At 36.8% G+C, this 19,204-nt stretch overlaps 1 pseudogene; it reads right to left on the bottom strand.

Moving 5' to 3' along the window:
* Positions 1-17,788: 17,788 nt before the first annotated feature.
* LOC102423678 lies at positions 17,789-18,856 on the bottom strand (annotated as a pseudogene).
* Between the last annotated feature and the right edge of the window lie 348 nt (positions 18,857-19,204).

Below are 19,204 nucleotides of genomic sequence, written 5' to 3'. Positions count from 1 at the left end.
GGAAGAAAAGAAAGCTGAACAGTCTTTATTCTGTTAAAATGTCAACAGACATATTCTAAACATGTCAAATTATATTAAAAATAGCCAAATTCATAAATGGATATTTTCACTGGAAGTAATTTGATGACATTCAGATAAGTGGAAATTATGATACAGTATCTTCATGAATTTTTCTTTTGTTTCTAAGAAAGACATTTTGATAAAATTTCTTTTAATTAGAGGAAAGTATGTGTCAAGCAGCCAGATTTCCAAAAATAAGAGCAACAATCCCATGAATCAATCTGAGATAATGATACTCACTAGGAATGCATTTTAATATGGTGTTAAGTAAAGAATGAATAAAATTATTTCTTGCATCTTAGTGTTATATATAGATAATATAAAATAGACATAAAAAATGTCCCATGGAAGTAAAACAATGAATTGTAGAAACTAGCACATAGCCTGTGATTATGTCTCCTGAAAGAGCCAAATAGCATAAATTGTATTTAAAACAGTATTAAAATTATTAAAGCACATATTTATATACAGACTAAAACTATCCTGCAATTATTTATTCAAAAGTTTTACCAACTGGTTACTTACTTTCCCAACATATTTATTTATTGTTAACTTATTTATTAAACAAGGGCAAGCATATTTAAGACACTGAGAATATAAATTGATTTATTAAAGTATAATGGACATACAAAATTATACGATTCCCCCCACCCTTGACAATCCCCTGCCCTCCCTTACCCACCAGTGTCTTATGTCCATTAGTTATGCTTATAACTGCACAAGTTATTGACTATATTCTCTATGCTGGGGGAAGCATTTTTGTGAAGAGAAGTTCAGTCCAAGATTGTCGCATATATTCAATTGGTGATGCACAGAATGCAGTTGGATATATGGATTTCCTATGGAGAATGTCTGAAAGAACACATTCAGCAAAACTACGGTAACTTAAGACAGAGGAATGTAGGAGATTGCTCGGAGTGTGCATAAAATCTGAACACAAGATGAGCTCAAGTGGAACTCTTAAGAATCCAATAATTGAAGAGTAGGAAGAGGAAAATATTCCTTTGAAGAGATGTCAGAGAAATCTGAAGAAAGTTGGAAGAATGTGATAATTTTTAAATAGGAAGAAAAAAATGTTTTTGAAAAAATAGGGTGTCCTATTCTGTTTGGTCTGTTATAACAACATACCACAACCCGAGTGGCTTATAAACAGCACACATTTATTCTCACTGTTCTGGAGACTGGAAATCTGAGATGGAGGTGCCAGCATGGTTGGATGAGAGTGCTCTTTTTGGTGACAAACATCGTGATAGCTCAAATGGCAGAAGGGCCTAGGGGGCTCTGTGAGGTTTCTTTTATAAGAGCACTAATCCCTTATGAACTTATCACTTCTCAAAGACCTCCCCTCCTAATATCATCATATTGGGCACTGAGATTTTAACATGAATTTTGGGGAAACACAAATTTTCAAACCACAGCAGAGAGAATGGCCAGTGTTAGTAAATGTCTCTGAGAAGTCAAGTACAAACTAAAAGCCATTTATTTTATTTTTCAAATATATCTATTGATTTCAGAGAGGAAGGGAGAGACATAGAAACATCAATGTTGAGAGAGAAACGTTGATCGGTTGCTTCCTGTATGCCCCACAGTGGAGATCGAGCCCATAACCCGGGCATTTGCCCTGACTGGGAAGTGAATTGATGCTCAACCACTGAGCCACGCCAGCTGGGCCAATTTTAATTTTTGGGAAGCCATCATTAACAACCTGTGGAAAACAGTTTCCATTGAAATGACATGGACTGCAGAGTTGAAAGGGTGAATGTGGAGAAAAGCAGCAGAGAGCTATGGACACTGTTACAAACTGGTGTGGTACACGTATATTAAAGGTTTAAAAAGGGTTTCTGTTTTGTCCATCAGTCAGCATATACATTCTGAATTAAGTTCACACACACACACACACACACACACACACACACACACACACGTTGTAAAGTTGTCCTTAACACCCTCTAGATGGCAGGCATCAGCTCACATCCTGCTTAGTTTGGCCCAGAAGAAAGGACTGTGTCAACTGCAGAGGGGCACTAGGCTGACTGCTACATGATTTGCCAGTAGCATACCTTACTGAGAACAAACTCTTCAGATAATTATAAACATAAAGTCTGCAACTCAAGCCAGGATTCTATTTCAACTCAAGCCATCTATAGAAAGCAGGAAACTCAAGTTTGCCAAGCACAGAGGCCAAGAATGAAGCCGTTATTGTTCCAATTGAATTATTGCCAAGGAAGGCAAACTATAGGGGAACTGGGAGAATTTGAGGATCTAAACCGTCAGGGCAACAGATTCTGTCCAAATGGGTGAGCCAGGGAAGAAGACTGGATAATGTCACACACGATTCTAAGAAACAGAACAGCAGGAAAATAGAAGACAAATTATGTCTGACAAGAGAGGAGCAGAAGTCCCATCTGGGTTCTGAGTCACGGGCCAGAGACTTGGGTCTGCCCTTCTAAAATGTTAAAGGCAACATGTCAGAAAATAAGCTCCGAAAAATGAATAGCCAAGCACTAGCTTTCCTGAGTCCCTGTATTCTGATCTACCCTCTCTAGAGTTCTTAATCTTTAGATACTCAAGACTAGGAATTTATTATAAACATGGAGTATAGCGGGGGTGGGGGTGTGTGCGGGATTTATTGCATCTTCTACGAGTAAGTGACAGGAGACTTACTGAAAAATACAAATTGTTCCTGACATGTAGAAACATCAGACGAGTGAGTTTAAATAATAATATATTTAACAAGTACTCAAATAGAAGAAAATATGAAAAACCAACCTTTATATGTTTTCAGAGGCAAAAATCTGCTTCCTAAAGAAAACAAAGTACTCTAAGAATCACCAACACTGTCCTCTGGGTTGATTATATTGTTATCTTGTCACCAATGAGATTATGCTGAGCAAAGTTTTGTTTATCAAATAAAGTTCTCTTTGGAAGCTGCAAAGTTACATCTACTTTACAGTTGTCCACACCTGATTGTGATATCAATTTTAAAGTCTCACATTAGAAATCAGCAAGATTAATAGCGTTGTTCCTCTAACCGGGGGAGGGAGTCATATTTTAAATTTAATTATATCATTCTTGGTAAATACTGCGGTTATGTTCAACTTGGAACTACTGTATTACTGATTATGAAATAGGAAAACATTAAAAAATAAAGCGTGTGGGATATGTGTGTCAAAATATAGCAAAAAAATTCTCTGGAAATTAGAACAGCAGTTCATAGCAGATGTATAATGTATTTTCCCCAAGATACACCAAGAGAACATGAATAATAAAGTATAAGTATTCTTAGTAACAATAAACTTAAATTGAAACAAGCCTTGAGGAAATAAAATCAAAAGAATCAATTTGGAAATTTCTTTAAGATAAACTGATAAAAAATGAAAATAACAATGAATAGTACATTGATTATTGCTTGGCACAGCATTGATATGCTTCTGTCTGACAAAGACATAGTCGCCAAGGATTATTGATCCTTGAGGCTACTTTAGGCCATATATACGTACATATCTACATATAAGTGTTTTAATGAGCTGTACAAAAATCAAAGTAGAAATACACTCATTCATTTAGATTAATAGCTAAAGATCCTTTTTGCTCTGGGAAGAGGAAGTGTTTCTATTTAAGATTTCCATTCACAACCTCCCCTGCCCCCACAAATTCTACAATTTTGCCCATCCATAGGTGTCTGATTAGTTTATCACAAGCTTGACTTTCACAGCCATGCCTATTGATTATTAAAACCAGGCATGTGGACTCTGCTGCATTTATGAGCACATGTTCCTGCTGTTCCAGGTCTCTGATTATAGTGCAGAGGTGCTACACTCTGCTCACATGATTACAACTGTTTTTACACCACACTACTCTGGGTTGTGTTTTTCAAAGATCAACCCTTGACCTCAGAGCTGGAAGGAGTTGTCCATAATATTCTATTCCCTCCATCTTTAAACATACTCATCAGATTGAGGTTTATATGTTAACTCACACTCTTAATCTCTCAGCCTTCCAATTTATGTCACCTACCAATACTCATTGTTATTTCACTCATTAATAAGCTTTTGTCTTATAAACATGCTTGCCCCATCTAGGTAACATCATTCTTGCCAATATTAATATCCGTGTAGTTGGCCCATCCAACACCAGGTCTTTCATTTTATTAATTTCCCCATTTCATAGGCATTTTCTTCTGCTCTCTCCACCACTCCCATGGTTGTTACCTTCTGGGATTTGTGATTACCAAAAAACTACATCATAATTTGACCTTTCAAAAGTGACATCAAACTTTCTGATTTGTTTTTAAAATTTGTCCTAATTTTTGGTTCATTAAATTCAAACTCCTTATCATGTTCTACAAAATTTTGTTTCATCAAAGATAAACTTCTATATGAATATTAAACCCACCCCTTGCCCACTAGAACCCATTCTGTCTTGTTCCACATAGTCACTCAGTCCTTGTCCTGTATCCCCCTCTACATGATTATATCCATTAACATGTTGCCATATTTTCATCGTCAAAAACAAACATAATCAAGAAAAATCTCCTTTTATTCCACATTCTCTTTGTTCCCCCTGAGAGCTAAACTCTTAGATGTATATTATCATTGACTCTGCCTCTTCTCCTCTAATTTCTTTAGATCTCTTTCCAATAGGTTTTTTCCTTGTGTTGCTCTACTAAAACTTCTCTTGGCAAATTCCCCATTGTGGAAAAGGATTTATATAACTTGTTATATTAACTTATCCTTGACTAGAAATTGCAATTGAAACCACAGACTTTAGTTAACATTTTATTGAGGAACTTCGAATAGAATTTGAAAGATAATGACACAGATGCTTGTAGAAGACAAAACCATTACTTTGTCTATATATTTGGTTTAAATAGACAATAAAAAATTAGCAAACCATTGCATACCTTTTTCTCTATAAATTTTAAGTTAAATTTATATTTTCTATACCTTCATTGAATTGAGTTTCTAAGTATATTTGTTAAGGAAGGCAAGGAGCTTTCAAGTAATGTTAAAAGGGTTATTTTAATGTTTCTAGAGTCTGTGTCTATAAACATTGAAACTGTTAAGATTAGTTATAAGAAATGACTTTAGCTAAAATATGTCCTATAAAAATTTTTGCTTGTTTAGTTTATAAATGTATTCCTTTTGTAAATTTTGGAAAACAAAGGAATATAAGTTTCTCTAAATAAATAATGTAGACATACATACAAATGGGTAAGTTGGTAAAATCCTAAGTTAAAGATCTTTGAGTAAAAATTTGTTTATGTTGCTTAATCTCCCTCAGTACTTAAAGAGAAGTAATTAAAAATCCTACATAATAAAACCCTAATATGCAAATCAACTGACCAGCAGAACAACAGTGGTCATTATGACTTGCACTGACCACCAGGGGCAGATGCTCAATGCAGGAGCTGCCCCCTGGTGGCCAGTGCCCTCCCACAGGGGGAGCACTGCTCAGCCAGAAGCCAGGCTCAAGGCTGGCGAGTGCAGCAGCAGTGGCGGGAGCCTCTCCCGCCTCTGCTGCAGGTGGGCAGTAAGGAGCTAGGGGTCCCAGACTGTGAAAGCCCTGGACTATGAGAGGGATGTCTGACTGCCAGCAGGCAGACATCCCCTGAGGGGTCCTGGACTGTGAGAGGGCACAGGCCGGGTTGAAGGACCCCCGCCCCCAGTTCACAAATTTCATGCACTGGGCCTCTAGTTTTAAATAGCCCTTAGGAACCAGGAATTCAAATGATTAATACTCTATTTTTTAAAGAAGGAAAGGAAATTGAATTTACAATTGGAGATTTTTCTCTGGGATGTCACAATTTTCTCAAAATGTGTTTCCTGGAAAACCAATGCTTTGGTATATTAATAGGAGCCTTAATAAAAGAGTTGTTCAATCTACTAGAGTAATTATCACAGAATGCTCTCTGGACCCATGGAATTCCATATATACAACCAGGAGATCTATTAGGTTAAAACTATTTCATAATAATGCTAACATGTTACTTGCCTTGTTTCTGTATTGATACCTACACTGGTGCTATTCAAGCTATGGTGGGTATAAACTACAGTGGCACCAAAAGAATTTGTTATTGTATTCATGAGTACCATGCAGTCACAGTAAAGGAATATTTTAATTTAAGAAGATCCTTGATGAAGCAGTAAAAATATTAAATTTAAATCCTGGAGGACACAAGTCTTTTAAATATTCTGTGTGATAGAATAAGAAGTATACATAAAGCCTTTTTTTCTGTATAGTGAAATGCAATGTCTACATTGAGGAAAAACACTTTTGTAATTGAGTTGCCATCTAAAGTAGCCATTTTTTATTGGTCACATTTTTTTTTACTTGAAAAATGATTGATAGGCATAACTGGGTATTTGGCAGAATTCCTGTAAATTTACACCTCTCCTTGAAGGAAAACAACTAACATTTTTGCCAATGATAACATTTAAACTTTCGAGGGAAAATTCGAATTTTAGAAAATATGTTACTATCACTTTGTGCTCTAGAACTTTTCAACAATAAACATATTTTCTGATGTGATTGGTTGCAATTTAATAGTGTGAATATTGTTTTATATTGTATAATAAAATACTTTGAAACTGAATGATCAATATTTTCTAATTGTTCAATATACGATACTATAAAAGCATGTACTATGATCTGACAGTGTGCCCCCCCAAAATCATATGTTGAAATCCTAATAAGATGGTTTTAGGGGGTGGGGACTTTGGAAGGTATTTAGGTCATAAGGGTAGAGCCCTCATGAGTGAGATTAATTTTCCTATAAAAGAGACCCCCATAGATCTCATTGGCCCCTTCACCATGCAAAATAAAACACAGTGATAAGTTGCCATCTATTAAACTAGAAGAGGGCCCTCACCAGTATCTAACTATACTGTCAACTTGATCTTGAACTTCCCAGCCTCCAGAACTGTGAGAAATTAATTTCTGCTGCTTATAAGCTACCCATCCTATGGTATTTTGTTACAGCATCTTAAGTGGACTAAGACAGCATATATAGATTCAAGATTTATTTACTATAGATTTCATATAGTCCAGCGAATCTTAATGTATATTACTAGATAATGTAGAAATCCCAAACTCATTATAGATGATGAATAGATAGTTCAGAGAAGAGAAAAATCTGAAAGATAATTAGCATAAATATTTCTCAACAAAAATTTCACACTCATTGAATTGTGGTCATCAGTTTGGCATTACTTATAGATGCTGAAAATGTACACGTTCCATGATCCAGCAAGCTAACTCCTTGGTTTATATCCAAGAGAAATTCTGGCTTATACGCATATGAAGACTTTTTATTGCAAGCTTGTTACACATAATAGTGAAAAATTGAAGACATTCAAAATGCCATCAATAAGAAAATGAATGTATAACAGTGTATTTGTATGTTGGAACACTTTAAAGCAATTAAAATGAATACATAAAATTTATATTTAGCAACATGGCTGGAGTTCAAATAATGTTGAATGAAAAAGGAAAAAAAGGCGAATTATAGGATGTTTTATAGTATATGATAGCAACAAAACACAATGACAAATATTATTTACAGAGAGACTTATATAAAGTAAAGAAATGGTTTGGATAATTAATGATAGCAGCTGTTCTGAAAATAGAAGCTGGGGACTGGACCTATGAGGATCATCTAGGGATTCCAAATTTGCCTCAATTTTTTTTCTGTAGCATTTGTCATTACCATCTCCTTCTTCTTCAAATAATTTTCTCTTTTGACCTCATTGATCTTGCATTATCCTGGTACTACTTCTGCTCACCTACAGTGTTCCCCATCCCTGTCACACCAGTCTCTTAGCCACACATGCAGGGCCTCTCTGACAGGTCCTTGTCACCATTTCATGTTCCCTTTCATTTCATGTCTTAGCAACACTGAGCAGTTCTGGGTTTGCTGAACCAGCATGCTGTCATCATCTTTGTGTACCTGCTCACATCTTTCTAGCACAGATTTTTCTCCCTTCGTCCTATAGCTAGTGCCTACCCGTTTTCCTTTTAATCTTCACCCAAGGATATTATTATTGATTTCAGAGAGAGAAAAGGGGGGAGAAAGAAAGAGAAACAAGGATGTGAGAGAGAAACATCCATGTGTTGCCTCTCCTACGTGCCTTGACTGGGATCAAACCTGCAACCTAGGTATGTGCCTTGACTGGGACTGGAACCGACAACTTTTTGGGTGTATGGAAAGACTCTCTAATCAACTGTGCATTCCAGCCAAAACTAACATCTTTGCAAAACAGATGTGAATTCTACCTTTGTTGGACATTAATTTTAGATTTTTAATAACATTTTATTTATATTTTAAAAGTTGTATTCTATTGATTTTATGCCATTGATTTACAGTGGGCAACATGAGTGCTTATAAGGACTGCCTCTCATTCATTTTTTTTGACATTTCTATAACACATACTACATTGAACATGATACATGTGAAAAAAGAATTTATTGATATAAATACTATTTAAGCAAAAATTATGGAAATGAAATAGCATTTTTTGTCATGTTACTATGGGTAAATATGTGTACTATAAGCATGTCTGAAGAAGTCTTTGATTTCCATATTCAATCAGAATGAAAGGGTAGAGCTAGATAAGAAAATGTGCAATGCTTAGGAATTTATGCTTTTTACAAATGACTCACAATTTTAGGCATTTTCTTATCATGATGAAATGTGTGTGTGATTATAGCACATATAAAAGTGCTTTTAAAATCTGTATTCTATTACTGTATAATATTCAAGTGTTTTAAATTATGTATCAGTCCTGTAACCCATTAATTGGAAATATTAGTTGTAATATATGTCAGAGATTAAGTACACTTTTTGGCATTTACAGGGGTGGTAATAATAACTTACTGCAGCTGGCTTTAATATTTTTATGTTAATAGGAATTTTATAAGTAAAGAGTAATTTGAATTGATAATTTTAAGAGATATTTATTTTACTATATAAACTCTTGTACCTACCTTTATCTTGAAAAGAAATAAAAAGGACTTGTTCATTTCATTTATCGTAATTAATCAAACTAAGATACTGTCTGTCTTGGTTTGGGTTAATCCAAAAATGGAGCCTGGGATCTTTAGGTTGAGCATTATCAATGAGCACGGTACCAATACTATAGCTGCAGTTGAAATCAGAGGCAGGTCAAGGGTTTGTGGGGATGGGTACCCAAAGTGCTTACTATACCAAAGATATACCACTATTTTATTTCTCTCTAAGGCAGACAAACAATGCTGTCAATTTTACTGTGGTATAATGCTTCTTAAAATCACTTAGACATCATCATTTATACTTATTTAACAGTGATTTTTTAGATTGCTTTTACACACATATTCTTAAATTTCCTCCCCCCTCTACACATATGTGTGTGTATAAAATAAATTAGAAAATGTATTTGTAAAACTTCATATTCAAAGTTGGACAATTCTGAATGGTATTTTGACCCAGAGTTGTCCATGTTTTAGCTTTACTACGTAAATTGTGCTGTGTGACATTGAGTGTTGATAATGCAACATTTTTTCATTATCTCTGGGACTTTCAAGCCCTAATAGCCTTGATTCACATGGGAAGGCAGTAACAACTATATCACAACTGCTTTCTGTCTGGTGTGATTTTTTTAAAGATATATCCTGATTTCAGAAATGTTAAAATGTGAAAAAACAGACATCTTAGATTAGATGAAACTGGTGTTTAGGCTATGTTAAGTAATCATTGAAAACATTCTTTGAGAGGAGTGCTACTGCAGTTCCAGGCACTCCTCTTAAAGGGCTGTGCACAGGCTTATTTGGACTCACTTGCTCTGAGTACTAGCACTTTGATGGCAGCTCAAAAGGTACCAGGGACACATGGGGAGAAATTGCATTGTTTGGTTCTGGGGAGAGAGCTAGAGGGACAGAAGAGCTGGCAGAAGCAGCTGTTCTTTTGCTGAGTCCTCCCCACCACAGAGCAGGCAGACAGGTGCCATATCTGAATCTTCAGCAAACTTGCAACTCTGCTTGCCCAGGCCTGCTGATTCCCTGAGAGCCCATCTCACCCAATTTGCAGGCTCACCAAAGCCATTTTCTGTGGCTTTTCCATACAAACAGTCTATCTTGACTCACACTTCAGACTTTCCTAAAATCTCTGAAAGGTTCACAAACCTCAAACAAGAAGCATCTGGACTCAGCATACCCTTGCTAAGTGGCCCCAGGCCTGGTAATAGTGGCAGCTGGCTTCGGTTCACAACTTGGCCTCTCGCAGGAACCTCCAAGCCTAGCACAGGAAGCAGCCATCTGTAGATAGCTTTGTAACGAATTCTCAGTAGTCCCAGACAGGGCACAGGCAGCAGTTGATCTTGGCCTGCACCTCCTTGGAGGCCCCAGAGCCAGCATATCCAGTGGACAGCTTAGGACCTTGCTAGTGCACCACCCAACCACCTCCATGAGTGACACACTTAAGGGGTGGAGTCATCGAGCACCTACAGCCAAGATTACTCTATCCAGCAAAGCTATCATTTAGAATTGAAGGACAGATAAAGAGCTTCCCAGACAAGAAAAAGCTAAAGGAGTTCATCACCACCAAACCATCACAAGAAATGTTAAAGGGTCTTCTTTAAGAAAAAGAAGATAAAAAAGTCAATAATAAAAATGGTAATAAATACATATCTATCAGAAATTACTTTAAATGTAAATGGATTAAATGCTCCCATCAAAAGCTCCCATCAAAAAAAGATTAAGTGCTCCCATCAAAAGGCTGAATAGATAACAAAACAAAATCTTTATATATGCTATCTACAAGAGACTTCAGATCAAGACACACACAGACTTGAAAATAAGGGATGGAAAAATATATTCTTAGAAAAGGGGGGAAAAAAGCTGGGATAGCAATACTTTATATCAGACAAAATGTATTTTAAAATAAAGTCAACGAAGCCTTTAATAAAAGAGACAATGAAGGACTCAGCAATTCAACTTCTGAGTATTTATCTGAAGAAACCCAAAACACTAAATTAAAACAACATATGCATCCATATAGTCATTGCAGCATTATTTACAATAGTCAAGATAGAAAAGCACCTTAAGGGTCCATCAATAGGTGAATGGATAAAGAAGAAATGGTGCATATATATAATGTGAATATGACACAGCCATAAAAAAGAATGAAATCTTGCCATCTGTGAAAACATGGATAGACCCAGAGGATATTGTGCTCAGTGAAATAAGTCAGACAAAGACAAATGCCACACGATTTCAATTTCACTTATATGTGAAATTTAAAAAAACAAAATAAACACACAGAACAAAAACGAACTAATATATATAGAGAACATTTTGATGTTTGCCAGATGGGAGGAAGGTTGCAAAGGAATGGGTGAAAAAGGTGAAGGGATTATTAATAAGTGTAAATTGGCAATTAAGTATAGTCATGGGTATGTAAAATGCAGAATGGGGAATATAGTCAATAATATTTCATAACTATGTATGGTGTCTGATGGGTACTAGATTTATCAGGGTGATCACTTCTTAAGTTATATAAATGCCTAATCACTGGGTTGTATGCAACTCTAATATAGAAACAAATTTTAGTTAAAAAAATGAAGTACTCATCAACTAGTTTAACATATCCACTGTTCTCTACATCAATTTAATATATATATATTTCATATGTATCAGTATATACTTTATACATATCAGTATATGTATTTTATTATTAAGAAAAATACTGATTGAAGCTTAATTAGATCAAAGATTAATTTTTTAAATATTGTTTTCCATGTACTAAATTTTAAAAATAGTGTGATGTGTCACAGGAATGTCAGAGATAGCTTTACTGGATATTTTGTTTAAAATTTAAAAAAATTATTATTGTGCAATTTTAAAATTGAACAATTGAAATAAAATTTTTGTTTTATTTTTAGCCTAGAGATATAGTCAATCATTAGCAAAGTAATGTGCTGTGCATTGGTCCAAATGGTGTTTAATCTATTAAAACTAATAAATATTAGAGGTATCCTATCTTATGTTTTTGATGTCCAGTACCTAGATATGTTCATATTTCATGAGCTTAGAAGTCTTTGTGAAACAGAGGTGAAAAAGTGAAAACAGATGCCATTTATTAAAACTGTATGTTCAATGTTGAGTCCTTAGGGAGAAAAGAGGGGTTAGCTATGTGGAATGGAGACAGGGCTAAAATAAAATTAAAATCGAAGAGTCAATAATCTAGGCTGCAAGAACCTCAGTGCTATGCATTCTTTCATTAATGTGTTCTGTTCGTGTTTTATATGCAACCAGATTTGGGAACATGCATTGCCAAGATTATAAATTTAATGTATTCATTATTATAAATACACATATCTTCCTGAGATGTCATATATTTCTTCATACCTTTGATAAAAACATAAGTCTAAAAATAATAAACCTTTGAAATATGGTCATTAAATATTTTTACACAAATAATTTGAGGCTTTGAAAATCAATTTTAAATGTTTGCACAAATTTTGATAGTTCATTTTGAGAATTTTTATAAAATTTGTACTAAGACCATTTAAGCTTTCCTCTACAGATAGTATTGAATCTTTTCATAACAATAATTCTCCTTAGATGGCATTTAACACACATTTTATAATATTTAAGCTTATATGCTGAGATTCTTTAATTCTACTTGAAATAAACATTGCATCATGGCATCATTAAACATATGTTATAACTAGATCTTACTCTAATTGTTGCAATAAATTTAAAGAAGTGTTTAACTCTTGGAATTCCTAGAAACACACTGCTCACTGGAGCCAAATTTTATCCTGCCAGCCATCGCTAAGTTTGCCAGGCTTAGCAAATTAAAATAAAGAGAACAGATTTGAATATTAGATCAACAATGGGAAATTTTAAAATATTTAAGTCATATGCAATGTTTGGATCTTGCTTATATTTTTAAACATATTGTTTATATGAAACTCACATTTAGTTAGACATCCAAAATTTTTTGGCAACCTTAGTGATCAGTCATCATCCTGCAATGCTGGGACTGATCAGAAGGGGGTTTGTTCATCCACAGGAAGTGAAGTAGGGCCAAGCACCGATTCCAAATGGCAGCCAGTGGTGTGTCCATCTGAAATGAGAGATTAATCATTTGAAGAACAACTCTGATTAGATAACCTGCTGCAGACTACGTAATTGCATGAACCCTTCTCTCTTAAAATGTTTCTTGAGGAGAGTTAATCAGAGAGCAAGGAACCACTGTACTGAGATAATATGGAGTTCAATGCCATGACAGATTAAGATCAACCCCTTTTCTTCTCATGATGGTCTGGTACCCCTCAATAGCTGCCTTTACCTAAAGAGCCTTTGCCAAGGTAGAGACGCAGCTACTCTTTTTGCAGGTTATCAGGTTGAAAGAACATGAATTAAAGTCAGCTGCTACCAACGAGAAGGCTCCTGGTGAAACAGTCTCATATACTCTGAAGCTATGACCTGGTAAGTCAGGGTACAGAACCAAAGTTCATTCTGGGTCCTGGACTGCTAGTGCCCTCTGGTGCCTCACAACATAAAACAAAAATCCTCTCTAAGTAAAAAAGTATCTTCATCTTTAAATTATGTCTCAAAGTATTTTTAGAAATACTGTACACAGCATACAACCAAATATGTTGATACATGTGAAAAAAAGACATAAACCAGACTCAACAGAACCAAGAGGTAACACATGTACACTTTTAAGAAGTTCTATATTGATATTATTTTATTAGACACAGATTTTAAAGCAACTATGCCTTTTAGAGATAAAAACAAAATTTAAATTTTTTTAAAAAAATATATTTTATTGATTTTTTACAGAGAGGAAGGGAGAGAGATAGAGAGTTAGAAACATCGATGAGAGAGAAACATCGATCAGCTGCCTCCTGCACATCTCCTACTGGGGATGTGCCTGCAACCCAGGTACATGCCCTTGACCAGAATCAAACCTGGGACCCTTCAGTCCGCAGGCCGACGCTCTATCCACTGAGCCAAACCGGTTTCGGCCAAAATTTAAATTTTTGAGTGTAAATTATCAGAAGAAACACTGCATATTTGATCAAATAGCAAGTAAAATTATGTTGAAAAAGATAGTTTAAAAGCATATGATCCCAGCTGAAAAGAAAATTAGTGAATTGAAAGATAGGTCAAAAGATGTGGAAAGACAAAATGAGGAAGAGACAGCAATGATACACCAAGATGATATTTCTTTATTTTTTAAATTAAATTTATAGGGATGGCATTGGTTAATATTAAATAGATTTCAAGTGTACATTTCTATGATACATGATCTCTATATTGCATTATGTACCCACTACCCAAAGTCAAATCATCTTGTCACTACATATTTAGCTCCCTGAAAGATAGTTCTCTAAAGTTGTAAATTTTTGTAAGGGGGGTGGGGGGAATGCAACCCTAATCTAGGCATAAATCAGGAAAATAAACGCCATCTCTCTCTGGAATTAGGAATTAGGATTATTAGAGAAGAATCTTTGATATCCTATATAATAAGAGATAAACATGCAAATTAACCATCCCTCTGCTACGATCAAGCCACGCCCACCAGCCAATCTGAGTGACTATACAAATTATAGTAAGTCTTTTTTTTTTTTTTAAATATTTTTTTAAAAATATATTTTATTGATTTTTTTAACAGAGAGGAAGGGAGAGAGATAGAGAGTTAGAAACATCGATGAGAGAGAAACATCGATCAGCTGCCTCCTGCACACTCCCACTGGGGATGTGCCCGCAACCCAAGTACATGCCCTTGACCGGAATCGAACCTGGGACCTTTCAGTCCGCAGCCCGACGCTCTATCCACCGAGCCAAACTGGTTTTGGCTAATTATAGTAAGTCTTAAAGCTGATAGAATCAGAGATCAAATTTTGTCCTTGTTTGATATTGTGTTGACTATTCTGTTGTTTCTTTTTTTTTTTTTTTTACCTCTTTATATAAACTTTGGAATCAGTTTGTTGATATCCACAAAATATCTTGCTGTGATTTGGATTGGGATTGTTTTGAACCTATAGATCAAGTGGGGAAGAACCGTTATCTTGGTAATCTTGAGTCTCCTTAGCCTCAAACACGGAGTATTTCTCCAATCAGTTATTTTTTTTTTATTTTGTCCATCAGAGATTTATAGTTTTCCTCATATAGATCTTGTATATATTTTGTAAGATTTGTACCAAATTGTTTCATTTTGGGAAATGGTACTCTATGTGTATTTTTTTATTTCAAATTTTCATTTTCATTATTGGTATATAGAAAAGGATTTTCCTTGTATATTAGCCTAGTGTCCTTAAAACTTGTGATGATAACTTGTTTTAGGAGGGTTTTTTTTTTTGGCAGTTATTTCAGACTTTTTTTATGTTGGTGAACATGTCATCTGTGAACAAAGGCATTTTTAAATCTTCCCAATATGTATACATTTTATTTCCTTTTTAAGCTGTTTTATTAGCTAGAAATGTTAGTGCAATGTTGAAAAGGAGTAGTGTGAGAGGACCTCGTCTCCTTGTTTCTAAACTTAGCATGAAAACTTGTAGTTTCTCAACATTAAGTATTGATGTTAACTCTAAGGTGTGTTTTTTTATGTTCTTAATCAAGTTAAGAAAGTTCTCTATTCCTAGTTTACTGAGAGTTTTTACCATAAGTAGGCATTGGGTATCATCGTTGCTTTTCTGCATCTATTAATATGATCATGTGAGTTTTCTTCTTTAGCCTATTAATGTTAATGTATTACATTAATTGTGATTATTTGTTTTATTTTTTTTTGTTAATCCTCATACGAGGATATTTTTTCCATTGATTTTTCTTGGAGAGTGGGAGAAGGAGAGACACAGAGAGAGAAACATCGATGTGAGAGAGACACATCCATTAGTTGCCCTCCCACATGCTCCCAGACCAGAGCTAAGAATTCAGCCTGCAGCCAAAGCACCCAACTGGAATCAAACCCAGGACTCTTCAGTCCATGGGCTGATGCTCTATCCACTGAGTCAAACTGACTAGGGCTATTGATTGTTCTTTTAAAAATAGAAATAAAACAAGTATTTGCTTTATTGACATACTAGGCTTAGACCTGTGTTTAATAAGCCAACCTAAAATAGCACCACTATAGCCTGTTTTTACTTTTTAAAAAAATATATTTTATTGATTTTTTACAGAGAGGAAGGGAGAGGGACAGAGAGTTAGAAACATCGATGAGAGAGAAACATCGACCAGCAGCCTCCTGCACGCTCCCCACTTGGGATGTGCCCACAACCAAGGTACATGTCCTTGACCGGAATTAAACCTGGGACCCTTCAGTCCACAGGCTGACGCTCTATCCACTGAGCCAAACCGGTTAGGGCTATAGCCTGTTTTTAAAAGCCATCACTTTACAACTTATTAAGCAAACAAGGGACAAATGTCTCTCATCTACCTGATGTGATCTTTTTATACACATACTGATAATAAGTCCCATTTAAAACAGCTGAAAATCTTTTTAAAAGCTTTGCAGATGAGCTCATGAACATAAATTTCACCAGTTAAGTTAGGTCGAACAGAAGAAACTCAAAACAAGTTGTTGCCCAATCAGAGCTCATTATTTATATATTATCGGCCAGCCCCCTCAACTCCCTTAGAACGACACCTTGACTCAATTATTGAAAATCTACATGTGTATAAAGTGAAAGGATTAATTCCTATTTCTCAGGTTTTTTGTTTATTTGTGTTTTTTAAGAAGCCCTATAAGGAATATTACCAAACTCAGATAGGAAAATCAAAGCCTGCATTGTTATGAATCATAATTGTTCCACCACAACCAGATTGCATACAATTACATCAACTTGTTCTGTATATAATCTAGAATTGACTAGGACAAAGTTTAGAATAGAAAAGCTGTAAGAAATAGGTTCCTAACTATAGAAGTTGTAAACTTTAAAAGGGTTTGAAAAAACTAATGAAATTCAACTCTTGTTCCTTTACATTTTAAAGAAATAGACTTTCTGTAAAAATATATACAATTCTTACAAATTCATTTACAAGTTGTTTTTATCTTAAACATTGAGGACAATCCACATTTGTAACTACAATTATTGAGCCTAAGTCAAGTATACTTGGCCATTGCAAGCTAACAAACTAAACCACTCAAACCAAGCCAAAGTAGAATAGGTTTAAGTCCTGAGCACTCGGACTTTGTATTCTTCAAGAAGCATACCTGGGAAAACTAATTATACAGACGAAAAAACTCCCCTTCACATTCTGATGTATATTACTGAGGCTTCTAGTCATAGTTCTGTTGGAGCTTAAATCCACTTTACAGTTCACTGGCATTGTTAGTGCTTCTCTTTTCACACTATAGAAGTAAAAAGGGCCTATTTAATGAACTCTATACAACTAGCCTGGCTACCGGCCACTCCCCTGTTCTAGACAAGGATGTCAAGTCTCTCCACCCTTCCATCTTCACTAAATCCAAAAGTCCTCCTCCAGGGCCTCCCAAAGTTTGCCTGTTGCTGAAACTTAACTTTGCTTCTTTCAGACAGTAACTCCTCAAGGGGGACCACTTTTTCCATGTTATTTATTCCTGTTCGTCACAATCCTCTTGCCACTTGCTTTTCTACGTTGCTTGGAGGTTACAGCCTGGACAGCTTGAAGTCCAACTTCATACACACACTGGTTTCACAGCAGATGGTTGTGGATTTTGGTGCCTGGAGTTGGTTAAGAGTGAATTATTTCATTTAAAAGCCTACCTTATTAGATATGGCAAACCAGCTCCTACTCCAGCACCTGCAAAAGCCAGCAGCACATTTCTGACGCCGCCTTCTAGGTCCTCCACCTGGAAGAATTCCACAAACCCATCCCAGCCTCTCTGTTTGACTAGCCAGCCTCGTTCTGTCCCTACGAGAACATCTGTGATGTCTTCTGCTAACGGTTCAATGCAGCTTTCTTGGTTTATGCTCTTCAAGTGGCTACAAAGGCACCAAAAGAAATGAGTCACAATCCTGCCCGTTTGTCACTCCGTCCCTAAAAGCATGAACCATCGCTTGAGACGAAGATTTGACGTTGTCTTCGTTTTCGGTGTCCAGTTCCAAAGCATACCTAGGAAGGCAGTCTCCTGCCGCACCCCGCTGCACCCTGCTGCACGCCGCTGCACCCCGCCGACCCGCGGGCCCTGGCTTTGGTCCCTGGCGCCGTAGCCCGTTCCCTAAGGTGCTGAGGGATCATCTCCAGCAGTGACAATTCCTCCTCCTCCTCAGCAGGGGGCGGGGTCGAGGGCAGTGAGCCACCTGCACGGGGCCTTCGCTGGCCTCCCCGACCAGCTGGAGCAAGGGCAGGACAGCCGGCTGCTTCCTGAGCGGTGCGGCTCCGGCTCATACCTGCCCAGCTCCTCTCCGGGCGACATGATGGCGTCGGCTGCCAGAGCTCCCAGCTCTTCAGGCAGCAATTCCGGCTGATGGGCGAGAACAGCCACCTGGCAGGGGCCGCGGTGCCATCGGGACCCTCCGTGCCCATGGGCGAGGGGCGAGGATGGGCGAGGGCCCAGGGCTGCGCGATCCTCCCAGCATCCCTCACGCGACCCTCCCAGGATCCCTCGCGAGAGTGGCTTGGGGGCTCGCGCCAGCGCTCCAGCCAATCACCGTGCCCGTTTCCCTCCCCGCCCCTGACTCTTGGGGGCAGGGACCTCCTTCCGGCAGGGCAGTCGGAAGCCCTTTTCCTGAAGGAGATGTAGGCTTCGCTGCCGCCACAGGCCCCCAACTGCCCCCCCGCAGTGGAGGTTGAGTCCGATGAATGCATTTCTTTTGGGGCCAAACATCTCAAGCCTGCGAGCCGTTACCTGGCTGAGAAACCTGGGGGAGCGCCTACTCCCTACTGGAAGGAAGCGGAAGTAAGTCCATTAATTGTTTTCTGATTGTTGAACCAACCTTGCATACCTAGGTCATGTTATACAATTCTTTTTATAAATTGTTAGATTCAATATGCTAAGATTTTGTTGAAGAATTTTGCGTTTATGTTCAAAATGGACTATAGTTTTCTTTTAACCCCCTGTAATGTCTTTGTCTGGTTTTGCTTTTTAGGGTAATGCTGGTCTCGTTGAGTGAGCTAGAAAGTATCCCCTCTTGTATCTGTCTTCTGGAAGATATTATAGTGAATTGGAATAAAT

Source organism: Myotis lucifugus, unplaced genomic scaffold (assembly GCF_000147115.1).
Source record: "Myotis lucifugus unplaced genomic scaffold, Myoluc2.0 scaffold_51, whole genome shotgun sequence".
Taxonomy (NCBI): Eukaryota; Metazoa; Chordata; class Mammalia; order Chiroptera; family Vespertilionidae; genus Myotis; species Myotis lucifugus.
This window is presented reverse-complemented; position numbering and strand designations above follow the sequence as displayed.